The sequence below is a fragment of the Trachemys scripta genome, chromosome 2, assembly GCF_013100865.1.
Source record: "Trachemys scripta elegans isolate TJP31775 chromosome 2, CAS_Tse_1.0, whole genome shotgun sequence".
Lineage (NCBI taxonomy): Eukaryota > Metazoa > Chordata > Testudines > Emydidae > Trachemys > Trachemys scripta.
Genome location: NC_048299.1, coordinates 143,343,682 through 143,363,055, shown reverse-complemented (window position 1 = coordinate 143,363,055; position 19,374 = coordinate 143,343,682). Strand labels below are relative to the sequence as shown.

General features: G+C 52.4%; 1 protein-coding gene across 2 annotated transcripts in view; it reads right to left on the bottom strand.

Annotated features, from left to right (window-relative positions):
• GPAT2 (glycerol-3-phosphate acyltransferase 2, mitochondrial) overlaps positions 1-19,374 on the bottom strand; it is a gene marked incomplete at its 3' end in the record, with an annotated part of 184,346 nt that overhangs the window by 79,785 nt on the left and 85,187 nt on the right.

Here is a 19,374-nt window from a genome sequence, read left to right as displayed (position 1 = left end):
TGTGCATCCAAAGCAAGAGGGGCTGAGTCCTAACCACGCTGCCACCATCCAGTTCTGCGTCACCGTGATGGGCTGATAATGGATTTTATATGGCCTCATCTCAAGCGGGGGAGGATGAACATGCTAAATGTGTTACACGACGGGGTATATTTAGAACTAACACTTCCAAGGGTCTGGGTTAACCAGGAGCTTCTCCTGACAGCTAGTGCACCAGTGTCTTCAGCACCTCCAACTGGGAGCTGTTGGAAATGCAGCAACCCAGAATCTCCATGCTACCGCAGCTCCTGCTGGGGCTGGGAGCAAGCCTAGGACTTCATTCCCTGTGGTGCCCCCTTCCGGGACAGCTTGGAATTTAGTACTTCACAAGCATCACTTGGCAGCAGAATGGGGCAGAGAACTCCCATCTGCAGAATGCCAACCCTGGGCACGTTCTATCAGACCATGCTGCCTCCCTTATCTACACAGGGGCTGTGAGTGACCTGACAGTCCCCACCACCCTGCACACACATGACTTTGCAGCTCCATGTGACACTGGAGGCGGCGGACGGGGGTCATGCCTGTTCCTCTTATGGAGCCAACGCTATCGGGCAGCTGCGGCTGAAAATGCTGTGAAACCACTGAGGATCAGTTCCCTAATTCGGCAGCTCCTGAGGGCTGAACAGTTTCGTTATGAGAGGGGAGATCACCTGGGAACAATCTGTGCTTCAGAGAACAAGAGATGGGGAAGGTGGAAAAAGAGGGAGACTTGAAAAGAGGCTATAGAAAGAAAAGAAGAAACAGAGAGAGATACACAGACCAATGAGTTAACGGGTCAGATCCTCTCCTGATATAAATTAGCATGACTTTGCCATCAGCACCCAGAGCTCCCAACTGAGATCAGGACCCTTTTGTGCCAGGTGCTGCACAGACACAGAAAGTCTCTGCCCCAAACCGCTTGCAATCCAAGCAGACAAAAAATTGGGAGACAGGAAGGCTGTTGATATCCATTTTACAGATAGTGACCCGAGAGGAAGTACCTGTTAGGGGGACAATATTTCTGACAACGGACTTTTTCATCTAGCAAAGGCAAAACAAGGCCCAATGGTTGGCGGTCAAAACTGGACCAGTTCAAGCTAAAAAACGGCCCAAAAAACTCTGCAGCTTATTTCCAAACAGTGATGGTCATTTACCATGGGGACGATGTACCAAAGGACGTGCTAGATTCTCCATCGCTTGGCAGGTGCAGTTCTCCACCCTGTGTCAGAGAAAGTGATCACAATGGGCCTTGAAAGATCTAGGAACCTCTAAAACTATGAGGAACACAATTGATGGTGGGAAGGGATAGCTCATGGGTTTGAGCATTGGCCTGCTAAACCCAGAGTTGTGAGTTCAATCCTTGAGGGGGCCATTTAGGGATCTGGGGCAAAATTCTGTCTGGGGATTGGTCCTGCTTTGAGCAGGAGGTTGGACTAGATGACCTCCTGAGGTCTCTTCCAACCCTCATATTCTATGATGCATCCCTCCCAACCCAGTAGGGTTTTGTAACCCAGTCTCTCCTTTCCCCATCCATCACATGAGGCTCCCACAGGAAAATTGAGGTGTAATGTCTGTAAAGCACAGTTGATCTTCAGACAAAAATTGCTATACAAAGGCAACACATTTAAAAAACAAGGAGCCCACCCAGCATGCCTATGTATGACTGGCGACGGAACAGATTCTCAATGATTTATAGGCTCCGTCCATCGCTAACCCTATAGGAACTCAATTTAATTGATTATCTGGGATTATAAAGAAACAGGGGGGAGGTCCTCCTAGCAGAAACTGCTCACTGCCCATTTAAACATAAAGTTGATGGCGCCTGCTCCAACAAAGGAGGCAAACAAATCAGCTCAGTGTGATGTGCAGCACACAGGTGAAGAGCTGACAACTTTTCTCCACAACTCCCCCGAATGGAAAAAGGGCTGCATTAAAGCAATCTGGCTTTGGGGAGCCCAGGGACCTGCACCCTGCCTCAAGTGGCTCTACCCACCCAGAGATACATGGGGCCTCCTCCCCCCACACCCCTGAAGCAGCAATAGGTACCTTCCTGGGGTGACAGCAGGGTTCTAGTACCCTCCCTTACCATGAGAGGCAGGAGGAGCAGTAGGGAGGCACCCTAATATTAACCCCAACTGTTGGGTGAGTCGGTGGTCCAGGTCTGTCACACTTCTCCTCTACTGGCACATACAGCTCCCTGCTGGGGCCCCTACAGCAGAGGGTTACAGAGTTCACACACCTTAGAGATGCATGGGGCAGTTCACACCTCTCAGAGCTATTGGTACAGGCTCTCTTCAAATTCAGGTAGGCATTGCTGTATCAGATACACCCAGGTCACATTTTCAAGCTTTTGTTTGCAATCATAAAAGCTAGAAACCTTCTTTAAGGTAATTTTCTGCATTCATCACCTGACTCCAGAAGCTGGGGCTCTAAGCATGGACCTATGGCCTTGGCCTCAATCAGGGCCGGCTCCAGGCACCAGCGAAGGAAGCAAGTGCTTGGGGCAGCCAATACAAAGGGGGCGGCACGTCCGGGTCTTTGGCAGCAGATCCCTCATTCCCTCTCTTCCTCTTTGAGCTGCTGCCGAAGCGCCGCCGATCAGCTTTTTTTTTTTTTTTCCCCTCTCTTTGCCGCTTGGGGCAGCAGAAAAGCTGGAGCCGGCCCTGGCCTTAATCCAGCCCTGATTAGAACTTTTTGTTTTTTAATTCGCCAGGAAGGTAGGAATCTGCCTCAGAAAGAGTTACTTCTGTAATCTGCAATTCAATCAAACACACATAAGACGTTTGTTCAAAATGTCAGCGAACAAACAATGGCAGCCCATGTTTCCCTAGCCCGGGATTCACAGCTGAGCAGAATGGGTTCTGATGTTCTACAAGACATGCTGCCCGTCAAACCTCCTTCCCAGAGACAAGCTTCTTCCAGAAGCGTTTGAAAGCCAGACTCCAAAGGACGAAAAACATAATGGGCTCAGGCCCCTTGTTTTGCTTCTGTATGACGAATAAAGAAGGCCCTAAAACTTTAAAAATCCTGTTCTTGTTTTGTACCTCTCGGCCTGCCAAGGCTCAAATGTGGGGCAATGACCCCAAATAAGGAACACAAAAAAACAGGCTGGCAGGAAACTTAAAATGCGGAGAGAGAGTTATGACATAAAAGTGACTGACCCAACAGATCAGGGCCAGAAATAGAACCCAGGATTGTGAAGACCCAGTCAGTCAAAGGACCTCTCCACTAGGCCAAACTCATTCTATTCTTGCAGGAGCCTCAACGGTATCATGTCCATCTAGGACTTGAGTAAAAGCCCAGTGAAGTCAATGGGATGCTTCCATTGACTTCAGTAGGTTTTATCTAAATCCTTTATAGTGCTCATCCACAAGAGCCTTTAACAGACAGCCCGATGGTGCAGTCTCTCCTTGGCTTATCTGGAACGAAGACAGAGTTCATGGGACAATCCAAACACCCCCCGTTAGTCCCGCTAATCAGATCAGAATTTCTGTGCCCGTAACAGACTGGGTCCCTTTCGAATAAACATAACTATAGGAGGGAATACGCTTACATACGTTTGTTAATCTGACTGGCCAATCCTAGGCTTTAAGAGATGTGTGTGTGTGGGGGGGAAGGCATTACACACAGCAAAGCCAGCCAGATCTGTTCATTGATGGAAAATTTTGCTACAGAGAAAGATAAAGGTGAACACAAAAATCTTACAAGCCCCCCATGGTTACAGATTCTAGCTTTTGCTTGATTTTGATCTATGGAACCGCATTGACATGTGAGATTAGTCAAGGATCAAAGAACGTGTTTCTTTCTTTCAAACCCCGAACAAGGAACTTTACTGGAAAGGTGTAACATCCCTCAATGCAAACCCTTCAAAGGCAAGGAAATGTCAGGTTAAAAGAGCCCTACCCTAATACATACACCACTACCCTGATATAACGCGATCCGATATAACATGAATTCAGACATAATGCGGTAAAGCAGCGCTCCGGGGGGGGGGGGGGGAGGCGCACTCCGGCGGATCAAAGCAAGTTCGATATAACGCGGTTTCACCTATAACGCGGTAAGATTTTTTGGCTCCCAAGGACAGTGTTATACCAGGGTAAAGGTGTAGAAGGTTTTCACGGACAGCAACAGACTGCATCTTCACAGAAAAGTTCCGTCACCCTCCAATCAGAGAAGGAGACAGTTATCTCCCTTAAACTCTAATCCATGGCCAGAGCCGGCCAGGAAAATGGTTCTTCGCTACGAAAGATCTTGACATCACAATTTGTTCCCACTTTTGATTAAGCTTTTCCCTCACGAAAAGTGTCAGATTGTCACTGTGCACTGGAAGTTTTCTCACTTTAAAAAAAGCTAGAGGGACGTTTTGGCTTTCAGGAAACTTAACACATTTTGTTATTTCAAACCCATTTTGTCACCACCCAGTGCCGTCCAGTGGCCCCAGGAAAGCCCTGCAAACAGCCTCTTGCCTCAGTTTCACAAAAAAACTGGCAAAAAGCGTTATTTTTCCAACAAAAGTTGGTATTTTTCATTAAAAAAAAACTAGAGTTGAAAAGTTCTCACCGAGCTCCATGTACAACCTTAAATCCAACCTCAGCACCGTTAGCAAATATTCCAGCGTGCAGCACGTTACGCATTTGTGGGTGATAGAGTAAAGCATCATGCTTGCGCCTGTAGCCAGCATACATCCAGGTAGCCCAGCATGCCACTTGCGCTAGGTCACCCGGAGAATCAGAAAATCCAGGAATCCTGCCTCCCAGGCCACTGCTTTAACACCAGACAATATTCCCCAAACTGTGGAAGTACCTTCTTCGGGATGTGCCATGTGACTCCCAACTCCTAAAGATTTCGGTGAACTGCTCGTTCAGAGCCCCACCCCCCCCCCCCCCCCAAAAAAAAAAAAAGAAATTCTATAGATGCTCCCAAATAACCAGGATCCAGGAGCGGGGCAGGCAATCGGCAGGTTGTGCCTGGTGCTAAGCCAAAATCCTGGCTGGGAGATCATTACATGGTTTATACACTCCCTCCCACGCCCTCGGTCGTTCTGTGTTGTGCTGTTGCTATTTGTGATCCTACTCAGCTCACAGCAACATACCAATCACCATTATACACTGGTAGTGGCCCTGTTTGCGACGTGAAAACATTAAGTCAAGAAAAGAAAAGAAAATCTGGCCATTAAGGAGCATGTTCATGCCGAAGCCTGGATCCCAGTTTTGAGCCTGGACTCCATCCACTTTTGTGACTTGATTCTTTTGCTAGGCCTAATCCGGTAATTCATTAGGAAAACCCACACCTCCTCCACTGTACAAAATGCTTATTCGGAGGGCGGCTGCAGGTGGCAGTTTGAATCCTGGCCTTTCCCCCCTTCGATTTAATGGGACTTCTGGTTTGCAGCGTAGTTGGAGCCAGGGGGGGTCCCAGGATATTCGAGAGACAAGGTGGGGGAGGTAATATCTTTTATTGGACCAGCTGCTGGTGGTGAAAGGGATAATGTTTTCAAGTGTACACACAGATGTTGGTCCACCTTGCCCTATGGTGTGCAGACATTTAAATGAATTTCAAGTCACTTACGCAGCGGCTTTCTTTCCTTCTCTTTCACACACACCCTGCAGAAAAGCTGACCATCTTCCGCTGAGAGTGTGTTGCCCCTGATCCTGCAAACGCTTGTTCACAGTGAAGCACACGAGCAGATCCACTGGAGTAGATTTTCAAGAGCACAACACTGCAACCAGAGAACCAGCAGCAGGTCAGTCCCTAATACACAGGGGCGGCTCCAGGCACCACTGCACCAAGCGCGTGCCTGGGGCAGCAAGCCACGAGGGGCGGCCTGCGGTCGCCGTGAGGGCAGCAGTCAGGCAGCCTTCGGTGGCATGCCTGCGGGAGGTCCACCGGTCCCACGGCTTCAGCGGCAATTTGCCTGCGGGTACGCCAAAGGCGCAGACCGGCGGACCTCTTGTAAGCATGCCGCCGAATCCGCGTTACCAGCGGACCTCCCGCAGGCATGCCGCCGAAAGCCGCCTGCCTGCCATGCTTGGGGCAGCAAAATACATAGAGCCACCCCTGCTAATACACACGGAATTCAAAGGGAGTGAGCCGCCTAGCTGCTGATTATGCCTTGGGAAATCTCCCCCCTTGACTTTAATGGAACTACTCAGAGAGACTAGATGTAAGGTCAGAAGGGACCAGCATGCTCACGTCCTAGTCTGACCTCCTGCACATCGCTGGCCACAGAACCTCACCCACCCCCGCCTGTAACAGACCCCTAGCCTCTGGCTGAGTTACTGACGTCCTCAACTCATGGTTTAAAGAATTACTCATATGCTCGGAGTTAAGCACATGCTCTGAGGGTTTGCAACATCCGATTAACTCGCCTGCAAAATACTAACACTTTGCAATGGTGCCTTTCATCCAAGGATCTCAAAGTCACTTGTCACCCACATTTCACAGATGAGGAAACCGAGGCACAGAAAGGTCAAGTGACTTGCACAAAGTCGCATAGCAAGTCAGCGGCTGGGCTGAGGAGAGAATCCAGGTAAGAGCTGGGACAACGCTCCATCTGCCAAATGTTTTATTTGGAAATTGTGCAGATGAGCTGGGGAGTGGGAATGATTTGTTTAGAAAATATTGGAAGACTCATCAGATAAGTTGTTTAGGCCACTCTAAGTACAGGTGACCTGACACTCAAACCACTAGATAACATTCCCCTCCTAGAGCTGGGAATTAGAACCCAGGAGTCCTGAGAGCCAACTCCCCTGCTCTAACCACTAGGTGATGTCGCCTTTTGAACAAAGGCGCATGCACCGCTTATCAGCCCACAACAGTGCTCCACACCCAATGAAGTTTTAACCCCTCCAATAGAGGAGAAAATGCTGAGCAAAAATTATTAGTGACGGGCTCCAAACAGACAGGCACCGGATGTGAATCCGCCCAAAAAGCGGGGAAAGTTCTGATCCATACGGGAACTTTGTATCTTAGGCCCATCTTATTGCGTCAGTAGCTTCCCCAGCCTGGAGAGAGGCTGGACTAGTATGTTCTGAGCACTGGACTAGAACCTGGATCTCTCTCATTGACCCTAAGGCAAGTCACTTAAGCCAAGATTTTCAAGAGTGGCTACTGATTTCGGCTGCCCTACTTGAGCCACGTCAGGCACGAATTTCAGGGCTGCTGGGCACCCAACATCTCCCATCGACGTCACCCCAGATTTGCGGGTGCTCGGCCTCTCTGAAAATCAGGCTCAAGGTTTTCAGGAGTGGCTAGCCATTTTCTGTGCCTATCCAGACATCCCTTCAAGGAGTTGGATTTTCAGAGTGCGGGTCCTCAGCATTTTCTAAAAAGCATGCTCTTTCCCAGGGGATGCACAATCACTCAAAGCACCCCAAAAATCAGTACCCACTTGTGAAAAAATTGGCCTCAACCTCCCTGCCTCAGTTTCCCTGCCTGTGGTAGAGGGTTAAGAATACCAGTCTCCCAGGGGCATCATGGGAATTAGCGAGTCAGTGGCTGTCCAGGACTTTGACGACGTAAAGTGTTAAATCAGGGGTCCTCAAACTTTTGTGGCTGGGACCCCCTTTGAAAATATTTCAGGCTGTGATGACCCCCCCCCGCAAAAAGTGACAACCCTCCATACCATGCCACCCTTACTTCTGTGCTGCTGCTGAGGAGCTTGGGTATCAGGCCCGCACATGGCTGTCAGCCAGAGCCCCGGCAGGCAGAGGGGCTGACAGCTCGCAACTCCCTCCTCCCCGTAATAACCTCACAACCACGGTGTGAGAATCCCTGTGCTATATATTATAAAGGAGAGCAAGAAATACAGCAGCGCACAGGACTTTAACAGCCAAAGCAAATGTCCCAAGATGCCATCCCATAGAATCATAGAATATCAGGGTTGGAAGGGACCTCAGGAGGTCATCTAGTCCAATCCCCTGCTCAAAGCAGGACCAACACCAACTAAATCATCCCAGCCAGGGCTTTGTCAAGCTGGGCCTTAAAAACCTCTAAGGAAGGAGATTCCACCACCTCCCTAGGTAACCCGTTCCAGTGCTTCACCACCCTCCTAGTGAAATACTGTTTCCTAATATCCAACCTAGACCTCCCCCACTGCAATTTGAGACCACTGCTTCTTGTTCTGTCATCTGCCACCACAGAGAACAGCCGAGCTTCACACTTTTTGGAACCCCCCTTCAGGTAGCTGAAGGCTCCTATCAAATCCCCCCTCATTCTTCTCTTCTGCAGACTAAATAACCCCAGTTCCCTCAGCCTCTCCTCGTAAGTCATCTCTGCTGCTTACATCTAGTTCAAACTGCTAAGCACGACTTCCAGTTCAGAAACGTCTGAATTTCAAAGCATCCCCTTGTCTACAGAGAAAAACAACAGCTGTCCAATGAGCAATCAAACCCACCCGCGAAAGGGAGAGCACCACCGGAGCAAGCAAGAGGAACACACACCGTGCACGGCCACAGATGTTTGAAAGTGGCCTGCTGGCAGGGGGATGATGTTAAAGAGCAGCTAGATGGGGCCAAAACCGGGCCTGTTCTCCCTTCCCACCTCTTCCAAAAAGAGACAGTGGATTAATGCTTAGAGGGGAGGCCCAATCTATGGGTCAGAGCAGAGGACTTCCAGGTAGGACGTGGCATTCTGCCCCCATCCCCAATTCTGCCACTGACCCACGCTGTGACTTTGGCCAGATCAGTTTCCTCTCTACCTCTCCCTGAAAGACCTGACCCACATGGGGCTTGCAAGGACTGAACTCACAAGAGGAGACTTTTTAGGACCAGATCCCAAGGGAACAGCTCCTGGGAACATGGCACCATTTAACCACAACCCCTGGCTCTGTTTGAGTTCAGAATTGAATCCCCAGCCCAGCCCAAATCTGGATCTGGATCATAAACCAGCTGTAAGCCAACAGAAGTGTGTCCACATGAGGGGGGTGGTCGCAGATCTTCTCCTGATGCTGGCCGAGATGGCTCCAGGAGGAAGAAGCTGGAGTGGAGGGTCTATTTCTGTTCCCTTGTTCAATCTGGGCAGAGTCCCTCCGGGCAGTGGCCAATGACTCCTGAGACGCCTTTGAGGAGCGGTGGGCGCTGTCCGAAGATCTCTGCTCAGTGTCTCCTTCTGGGTCCCTGATTTTCAACCTTTGAGTTCACTCCCATTCCAGTTTTCCTCCTCGTCCCACGCACTCACATGGAGCCTGGCCTTAGCGGTTCCTTCTCCTTAGCTGAGGGGCCTTTAATTCCAGGTGGGCCTAAACCTGCCTCTCCCAGAGCTGCATGAGGGGTTGCAGCAGTTTGAACTCAGCGCTGGGCGAGCCTAGGTGGACTCCCGAGCATAGACAAGGGGAAGCCGGGGTGGGTGGTGAGTGAGTGAATCAGTGCAAACCTTGGCATCTCCTTGTCTACGCGAGGCATCAGCCCTCACCGCTGAATTAGGGCCCTCACCGCGTCCAGAGAAGGCCTAGATTATTCTGGGCATCTGGTGTGGATGCAATATGCACGGTTGTCTCCGTCTCAATAGGAAAGCTGGAACCATGAGAGCCTGTCGGCAGCGATAAGCAATGCAGCGGAGCTGAGAGCAGACAAGGGAAACTGAGGCCTGGGGCCATTGCACCAATTTGCCCAAGGTCACCCTGCAGCAGAACCAGCAACAGAGCCCAGCCCTCCTATAGCCCAGCCCACAGCCCGCTACGGCGGAGGAACGTGGGGCTCTCTGCGTGGACAGGTTTTTAGCAGGCTTAGGTACAGGGGAGAAGACTGTGGGTGGGTGGAGGGGGGAAGCGTTCCCAGCGGCAGCACTCTTGGATCCGCCGGTGTCAGCTTTTCCTCTCCCTGCGAGGCACAGCTCATCAAGCGTTGGCTTGTTCACCAGCTAATGGGAACGTGAGCTGGGTTTCGACCTGCTCAGGGCATGTTTGTTTTCCCCAGCGCGGTGTTGCCATAGTAATCCCATGCGGGAGGAGAGAGACCGCTCGCTCAGACAGCTGCTGTCGACGCCTGGCTGCAGGGCTGATGGGGTGAAGTTGCCACCTGTAGGGTGCAGCAGACCGGGGTGGGGGGTTACAATCACACGGGGCTCCAGCCTTGCGAGGCAGAATGATTGCAGGGGGAGGCACCCATGTAAGGAGGCGCTGGAATCTTAAAATTTTCCTGCTCCCCCTCCTTTTTTTATTGCACCCCAGGATTATAAAATCAAGGGTTAAATTTGGCCTTTGGCAAATGAGAGGGACCCTCTGGCATTGGCTGGCGCATGCCACAGGGGCGGGCAAGTTGCTCCTGGCCACACCCTATGCTTTCCAAGTCCTGAGCTGGACGCTGCCTGCTGATCCAGTCCTGGGCTACCCCCCATCGCTCTGCCACTGCCCCCCTGTCCTGCCCTGCAAATACCCCCTGCTATCCCAGGCCTGAGCCCCCCACACCTCTGCGAGTGCCCCTCCTTGCCAACTGCAGCATCCCCCTGCAATACGAGTGCCTCGGTGAAACGTTCACCGCCTTTATCGTAACAAACGCCAACTTTTCAAAAACACAATCTCGGTTTTAAAAGGGAAGCACCCCAGAGCCAGTAGCCACTTAAAAAAAAATAATTAAGGCCAACACTTTCAACCCCCCTCCGGGCCCAGCCCACAGCCACAATGTTGGGTCTTCACCAAGGCTCGGAAACCACGTCCGTTTTTAGCCCAAAGAGGTGCTGTAATTTACGCTACTGCAGATGGCCACTGTACTCTACTGGTCAGCATGTGTTCCCGGTCCCCCTCTGCGCCCGACCCACAGCGGCTGCAAGCCTGTCCTAGCCCCCCAGAGGCACGGCTCGGTTCTTCAGCTCAAGCTAGAGCAGCTCCTGCTTTTGGCTCTGCAGATCCCCAGTGACGACTTGCATCAAGTTGTGTCCAAAAGAAAAGCTTTGCAATGGAGCTCAGGGGTACGTCCTGCTCACAGGCATCGTCCTACCTAAGGCTGCCACCACGGCCATTCCCAGCCAGAGGTGTGAAGCTGTCACCCGCTGCATGGAGCCCTGTTTGGTCTGTCGTCTCCCCTGCAATAGGGGGTGTGGCTGCAGCCCAGCTAGCTTGGATCTGGCTCGCATGCGTCTACATGATTTGTAATCACACCTCCGCTTGGAGCATGGACATACGCCGGCTTCTAGCCCCGGGACGGCCCAGGGACACTGGGGTTGGTTAAAGAAATCACTGCACAAGCTACAGCTGCTGCAGCCTGGGAAAATGGTGGCCAGGAGAACCGTGCCTGCCATTTTCCAGCTAGCCGTAGTATGATGAGTAGAAGTGAGAGGAAGGACAGTCTAGGGGTTAGACACAAGCCTGGGACCTGGGTTCAGTTTCGTGCTTCTGCCACAGACTTCCTGTGGCCAAGTCATTTAACCTCTCTGTTTCCCCCCGTACAAGGGGACCATAGCCCGGCCCTACAGGGGTGGTGTGAGGATGGTGAGGTGCCCTGGACCACACTAGTAGCTAAGAGCAAGGGTTCAGGAGGGATTTGGACTGGTGAGGGAGCGGGGGCTGAAGCATGCAAACCAGGGCCGGGTTACTGCTAGACAAACCAAGCCCTAGCGTGTAACCCCGGCCTCTCAGCCAGTTTCCTACCACGCCGCCGGCTGCCCGGCTACTCAAGCACTATTGTAATGGGGGGGGGGGACTGAGGCAGAGAGAGGTGAACGTGACAGGCCCACGGTCACCCATCAGGCTGGCAGCAGAGCCAGGAATAGAAGCCAGTTCTCCTGAGTCCCAGTCCGGTGCCCTAGCCACTAGACCACACTGCCTCAGCCTATAGCAGTGTGTGGCGTGGGGGCGGGAATGGCCAGGCTGGATCAGACCCAAGCTCCATCTAATCCAGTCTCCTGTGCAGGACGGCGGCGGGACCAAATGCTTCAGACGAAGGCGTAAGAGCCCTACGGTAGCAGATAGGGGATAATCTGCCCCCCCCATGCAAGTCTCCGCTTGACCCTTAATACTCAAGAAATTGACTCTCAAACCCTGAAGCACGCAGGTAGAAGGAGTTTAGCTAAACCAGTGCAAAGTGGCACGTAGAGAACGGAGCACAGGGGGGTGCTCACAGCTCACAGCCCCTGCATCCCCTCCCCCCCACCCTGGCAGCAGGTGTCCCCACCCCCCTGGATATTTTCTAACCCAGTGGCACACACCACCCTGGATTGGGGCCATGAGGGAATCAGCTGCAATCGGGCTCTGACCTCTACCATAGCTGTGTGTGTGTGGTGCCTTATGGGCCGCCGAGAGCGAAGCTGGATTATTGCGATGGTTTTGCACCGCGCTTAGTTTTGAACGTTTCTCTGCTCTGACACGCGAAGGTGTCTGAGCGAAAAACAAATGCGAGAGGCGCCAACGCACCGGGGGGGAGGGGGAGGGGAGAACGGACGACTCATGGTACCCCCAATATGATCCAGAAACAGTGGGTGACAGGAAATTAGGGTGTCTCTCTGCACTGGCCTATAGCTGCAGGTGGCAGTACGGCCTAGTGGGTACAGCATGGAGCCTCTGGAGACTGGAGTTCTATTCCTAGGCGACTTTGCGCACGTCCCTTCCCTGCTCTGTGCCTCGGTTTCCCCCTTTGTAAAATGAGGCTAACGATCCTTTGAGATCTGCCAGTGAAGAGCGCTGGATACGAGCGAGGGGGTTATTATTTTGGTTTCTGAGCCGCTTCATCCAGTTAAGCCCGTTCCCAGATAATGTGAACTAAGCCAGAACCCGCCTGGTTTAAACCAAGACCCAACAGCACCCATGCAGCCTTTGGCACCAGTTTCACTGAAGCCACCCCACAGCTCTGCGTGTAGACAAGCACCGGGGGGCGGCAGGTCTATCAGAGGCTGCTGGAGGTGCTTAAAAGCAGCAGCTGATGTGGCTCCGTGAGAGTCCTTTGCTACTAACTGCAGCCGAGGCGGGAGGAGGTGTTATACTGGGGGCTAGCCTGAATATTAAGCCCTGTGTGAATCGGGGGCACAGATACAGGCCTCGCCGCAACTGTTCTGACCATCCCCAAAGCACAGAACTGCAGCTCAGGGCACAGGGTCACTAACAACCAGAGCCCAGTGCTAGGAGCCAAGAACCCCTTGGGTTTCACCTTTGCTGCGGCTGCTGCCGGGGGTTGCATAGTCAAAGTCTCTTTTCCTCGGTATCACCCCCCTGCCCCAAGCAGAGGCGAGACTGTTCGAAAAGCCAAGTGCTACATGCTGGCACTATCCCCGGTGCCATATCTGAACGGGTCAGAGGCCACAGATGCATTTGCTGGCCCCATCACACTACTGGGCAGGATTAGCAGCCTCAAGGGTTGATGCCAGGGTGGGGGGTTAGAACTAGGCCAATTGACCCTGCATAGGTAACAATACATGCTCACAGACCATGGCGAGGAAGAATCTAGGCACGTCTGCAGCCGTGACATCCTTGCCTGGGTTCATGGGTGATAATGTCCTGCCCTGCTATGTTCACTCAGTGCAACTGCTATGCTGGCTAAAGCTCACCCGGTCGCCCTCTAGCATTTGGGCCACTTAAGGGATAATAGCCTACGACTGCTACTAGCTAAGGGAGATATACTCCTTTGGCTCAAATAATACCAGCCTGTTCATGGGGTGCTGAAGACCAGGGTTCAAAGTCACACGGGGGTTCCACTCGCGTGTGTGTGTGTAACACAACAACCTGCTGAGGACTGAGCTTCTCCGGCATTTGCCTGAAGTGCAATTTGGTTTCCACTAAGTGCCACTGAATTTTGCTCTGCAACTCTCACCCCTTCTGGGCGAGACATTTTGAGGACTAAACAGGCGTAACCACTGGGGCACTGGAAAGGAAGCGGAGTCCAGGAGAGGCACTTTCCTACAAAGCAGACAGGGGAAGAGGGTTAAAATAGCCCTGATTTAGCTCTTCATATAATGAAGTTGTTATTTTTCATGCCACAAAAATCCAGATCAAGGTTTCGAAGGTCCCAGCTGGCTAGCGGCTTTGCATCAGCCTCCCCAACTTTGAGATCTTCACCATGCTCCTGGAGTACTACACGCACTATCTGTCAGGGAGTCAGTTCACAGACCAGCTCACGTCCCCTTGTTCTTGAGCTGCGAACAAAATGCCCAAAGCCCAACTGCAAAAGACTCATCCCCATCACTGGAGATGGTGCAGACAGCTACAGCTAATCACCAGCAATCAAAATATACCTGCTGCATGAGCTCATGGCTCCTCTGAAGTGCTGGTCTGCCAACCCTGATTGATTGCGTGTTCCCAGGCTTTCGAGCAGGTGGAGTACAAGGCACGGCTGGTGCGTTCAATGACACTGTTATTCTGTACCAGACGACGGGGGATGAAGAGCATTCGCACATGAGTGACTTTTAACGGCTGGCAAATGGCTAAAGCAGGGGTGGGCAAACTTTTTGGCCAAAGGGGGACATTGAGTTTCTGAAATTGTATGGAGGGCCGGTTAGGGGAGGCTGTGCCGCCCCAAACAGCCAGGTGTGGCCCAGCCCCCGCCCCCATCCCCCCCCCCCCCCCTCCCCCCCCCCCCCCCCCCCCCGGGTTCCATGCCCCATCCAACCACCCCTTCTCCCTCTCCCCTGACCACTCCCAGACCCCCTGCCCCTGACTGCCCTCCGCTGCCCCATCCAACCCCTCCTCTCATTCCTAACTGCCCCATCCAACCTCCCTGTTCCCCACCCTCTGACCGCCCCAACCCCTGCCCTTCACCGTGAAGTCCCCTGCCCTCTATCCAACCCCCTCTGTCCCCTTACCACGCTGCCTGGAGCACCGGTGGCTGGCGGCGCTACAGCCGCGCCACCCAGAGCTGCAGGACAGGCAGCCATGCCACCTGGCTGGAGCCAGCCACGCCACAGAGCATCAGGTCTGCAGCTGTACTGCCCTGCAAGAGCTTGCAGCCCCACCGCCCAGAGCATTGTGCTGGCCAGTGAATTGAGGTTGCAGGGGAGGGGGAACAGCAGGGGAGGGGCCGGGGGGCTAGCCTCCCAGCCAGGAGCTCAGGGGCTGGGAAGGACAGTCCCATGGGCCGGATGTGGCCCGCGGGCCGTAGTTTGCCCATCTCTGGGCTAAAGGAAAGAGATTGCCCAGGGCCCTGCACAATGCAGTTTGCGCCGGCTAGGTGGGACCGGGGCTGCCTGAATTCCATTTAGTTTCAACTGGGCGCAAAAGTGGCTCCAATCAAGAGTTCGCTCCTGTGAATTTCCACTAGCGAAGGGTCTGGCCCCGAGAGAGCACCCTTCCTATTGGTCACAGCCTGCCGTTGGCCTAAGCCCTCCTTAGCAATGCACACGTCCGTCTATCCCTGCCCATCTCACCTCCGGTGCTGAGCAAAGACACCAGCAGCAGCATTTGTGCTTCAATCCAGACTGCACTTGACGTATGCAGCGTAGGGAGGACTTGCTCAGTCAGCTTCTCCTCCTCGTGGACTTTACATCCAATAGGGCTGTCCTCACAGACAGCTTAAAGCCAGGCCGGGACCCTAGCTCCGGGCCACACCATGCATGAATTTCAGGCTCAGGAAAGGTGCCCTTTGTCAGTTTCTTATTACCCACAGAGCAAGGACAGCAACGGAATTCGTCCCACCCACGTGCCTCAACATTGCCCAGGAGAGACCACCCCAAGGCAGTAGGAGAGGCGTCGAGTGTCCAGGATCCATGCAATGCTTGACCTCATTCCCAAACTGTGGCCAGTTTGATTTGAACCAATCCTGCCCACTGGTATATGGATGGAGACCAACAAAACCATTTCACACAGGCCCCCAGGGGAATAGGTTTCAGCCTTGGGTTAGACCCAGCAAGTTAGGAGGTGAAGGATTGGAGCCATCTAGCCCCGCATGGGAAAATAGCACTTCTGAGCTCCAGGTTAGGTGGTTAGATCATCAGCTGATGCCAAATTAAATCATCACCCAGTCAAATCACCACAGCCAAACAGGGAACCCGCAAGCAGGAAGGAGGCTGCATTCGGCGACGCAAGTAATGAGAGAGACACCAACGCCTCCTCATTCTGGATAAATCCCCCGCTACGTGTGCCCGTCCTCGGCCCTGGCTCCGATGTGTTTGCACAGCAATACAAGAAGGCGCACACCACTCAGAATCGTTCCATATCTCCAGGAAACTAGGACACACGCTAATAGGCTCTTAAATATTCCTGCCCTGTCAGCAGAGGGAAAAATAATGCAGAAAACACCCGTTTAAAATAATGTAAGGGATCTGCTGCAAAGCCAGCGCTCTAGCCTGCAGCCCCCTGCAGGCAGTGTGACCCCTGACCTCCTATTCCAGAGAGAATCCCCTTTATATTCAGGCTAACCCCAAATGTAACACCTACTCCTGCCTCTGCTGCAGGTCAAATGGGGTAGAATCATAAAATATCCAGGTTGGAAGGGACCTCAGGAGGTCATTTAGTCCAACCCCCTGCTCAAAGCAGGACCAATCCCCAACTCAATCATCCCAGCCAGGGCTTTGTCAAGCCGGGCCTTAAAAACCTATAAGGAAGGAGATTCCACCACCTCCCTAGGGAACCCATTCCAGTGCTTCACCACCCTGCTAGTAAAATAGTGTTTCCTAATATCCAACCTAGACCTCCCCCACTGCAACTTGAGACCATAACTCTTTGTTCTGTCATCTGCCACCACTGAGAACAGTCTAGATTCATCCTCTTTGAAACTCCCTTTCAGGTAGTTGAAAGCAGCTATCAAATCCCCCCTCATTCTTCTCTTCTGCAGAAGAAACAATCCCAGTTCCCTCCCACTCTCCTCATAAGTCATGTGCCCCAGCCCCCTAATCATTTTTGTTGCCCTCCGCTGGACTCTTTCCAATTTTTCCACATCCTTCTTGTAGTGGGGGGCCCAAAACTGGACACAGTACTCCAGATGAGGCCTCACCGATGTCAAATAGAGGGGAACGATCACGTCCCTTGATCTGCTGGCAATGCTTCTACTTATACAGCCCAAAATGCCGTTAGCCTTCTTGGCACACTGTCGACTCGTATTCAGCTTCTTGTCCACTGTAACCCCTAGGTTTTAGAGTAGCAGCCGTGTTAGTCTGTATCCACAAAAAGGACAGGAGTACTTGTGGCACCTTAGAGACTAACATTTATTTGAGCATAAGCTTTCATGGGCTACAGCCCACTTCATCGGATGCATAGAATGGAACGTATAGTAAGGAGACATATATACACATACAGAGAACATGAAAAGGTGGGAGTTGCCCTACCAACTCTAAGAGGCTAATTAATTAAGAGAAAAAACTTTTGTAGTGATAATCAAGATAGCCCATTACAGAAATGGAATCGTTCCATATCTCCAGGAAACTAGGACACACGCTAATAGGCTCAGCCATTACACACATTGAATCTATTTCCCCCCCATGTTAAGTATCCTCACACCTTCTTGTCAGACTGTCTGTAATGGGCTATCTTGATTATCACTACAAAAGTTTTTTCTCTTAATTAATTAGCCTCTTAGAGTTGGTAGGGCAACTCCCACCTTTTCATGTTCTCTGTATATACATATATCTCCTCACTATATGTTCCATTCTATGCACAGGGCCGGTGCAAGGAAGTTTCATGTCCTAGGCGAAACTTCCACCTTGCACCCCAGCCCCTCAGCAGCTCTCCCCCCCCCCCTTTCCACCCGAGGTGCCCCCCCCACGGCAGCTCCCCCCCTCTGCCCTGAGGTGCCCCCCCCGTGGCAGCTACTCCCCACCCCCAGGAGCCGTGCGGCAACTCCCCACCCCAGCTCACCTCTGCTCTGCCTCCTCCCCGAGCACGCCACCTCCACTCTAATTCTCCTCCCCTCCCAGGCTTGCGGCGCCAAACAGCTGATTGGCGCCACAAGCCTGGGAGGTGGGAGAAGTGGAGCAGCCGCTGCGCTGGGAGAGGGAGTCTGAGCCACACATGTCAGCGCACCGCCGGCAGCCCAGCCCAGGAACGCTGTAAAAAAAAAAATTGGGGGCACCGCTTTTTGGCGCCCCCAAATCTTGGCGCCCTAGGCAACCGCCTAGTTTGCCTTAATGGTAGCACTGGCCCTGTCTATGCATCCGATGAAGAGGGCTGTAGCCCACGAAAGCTTATGCTAAAATAAATGTGTTAGTCTCTAAGGCCTGGTCTACATGGGGGTTGGGGGAAGGGGAAATTGATCTAAGATACACAACTTCAGCTACAAGAATAGCTTGGCTGAAGTCGATGCATCTTAGATCGATTTAGAATCACTTACTTTGCGTCCTCGCAGCGCAGGATCGATGGCCACAGCTCCCCCGTCGACTTTGCTTCCGCCTCTCGCCAAGCTGGAGTTCAGCAGTCGACGGGAGAGCGATCAGGGATCGATTTATCGTGTCTACATTACACGCAATAAATCGATCCCTGATAGATCGATCGCTACCCACTGATCCGGTGGGTAGTGTAGACATACTCCTGTTTTTTCTGTAATCCCTAGGTCCTTTTCTGCAGAACTGCTGCCTAGCCACTCGGTCCCCACCCCGTAGCAGTGCATGGGATTCTTCCTTCCTAAGTGCAGGACTCTGCACTTGTCCTTGTTGAACCTCGTCAGGTTTCTTTTGGCCCAATCCTCTAATTTGTCTAGGTCCCTCTGTATCCTATCCCTACCCTCCAGCATATCTACCACTCCTCCCAGTTTAGTGTCATCCACAAACTTGCCGAGGATGCAGTGCACGCCATCCTCCAGATCATTAATGAAGATATTGAACAAAACCAGCCCCGGGACTGACCCCTGGGGCACTTGGCTTGATACTGGCTGCCAACTAGACATGGAGCCATTGATCACTTTCCGTTGAGCCCGACGATCTAGCCGGCTTTCTATCCACCTAGGTAGGAAAGGGACAGGGAATTTGGACTGGGACTCGCAGTCCTGGGTTCAGCTCAGTTCCTGGCTCAACTCACCTCTTTCCTAGAGCCAAGCTTTGCTACGCAATTCACTTGGGCACCAATGAGAAGTCCCATTAAGCCTGCCTAGGGGATGGGATGCAGCAAGAGCCCAGTGAGCTGAAAGGATGGAGAAGAGTTAAGGAGAGGACTGGATGAAGTGTACCATCCAAGACCAAATTTCAGTATCGTACTGCACAGGGATTGCTTTGCCCGCCCCTGAAAGCGGCCACTTCAAGGGTGGCACCTGGCAGCTGTTTTAAACAGCCACAGCCGTTTAGGACAGAAATCCTCTGGTTTGTCAGACGGGAGAAATCAGGGTCTCACACTCCTTCCACCTGGATCCGATCTCACAGCCATACTCTAAGCAGGAGCAAGATCTCCTAGTCTGAGGGTTTGGCTACACTGCGTGGCCCCGGGTAGGGTGACCAGCTGTCCCGATTTTATAGGGACAGTCCCGATTTTTGGGTCTTTTTCTTATATAGGCTCCTATTACCCCCCCAATCCCTGTC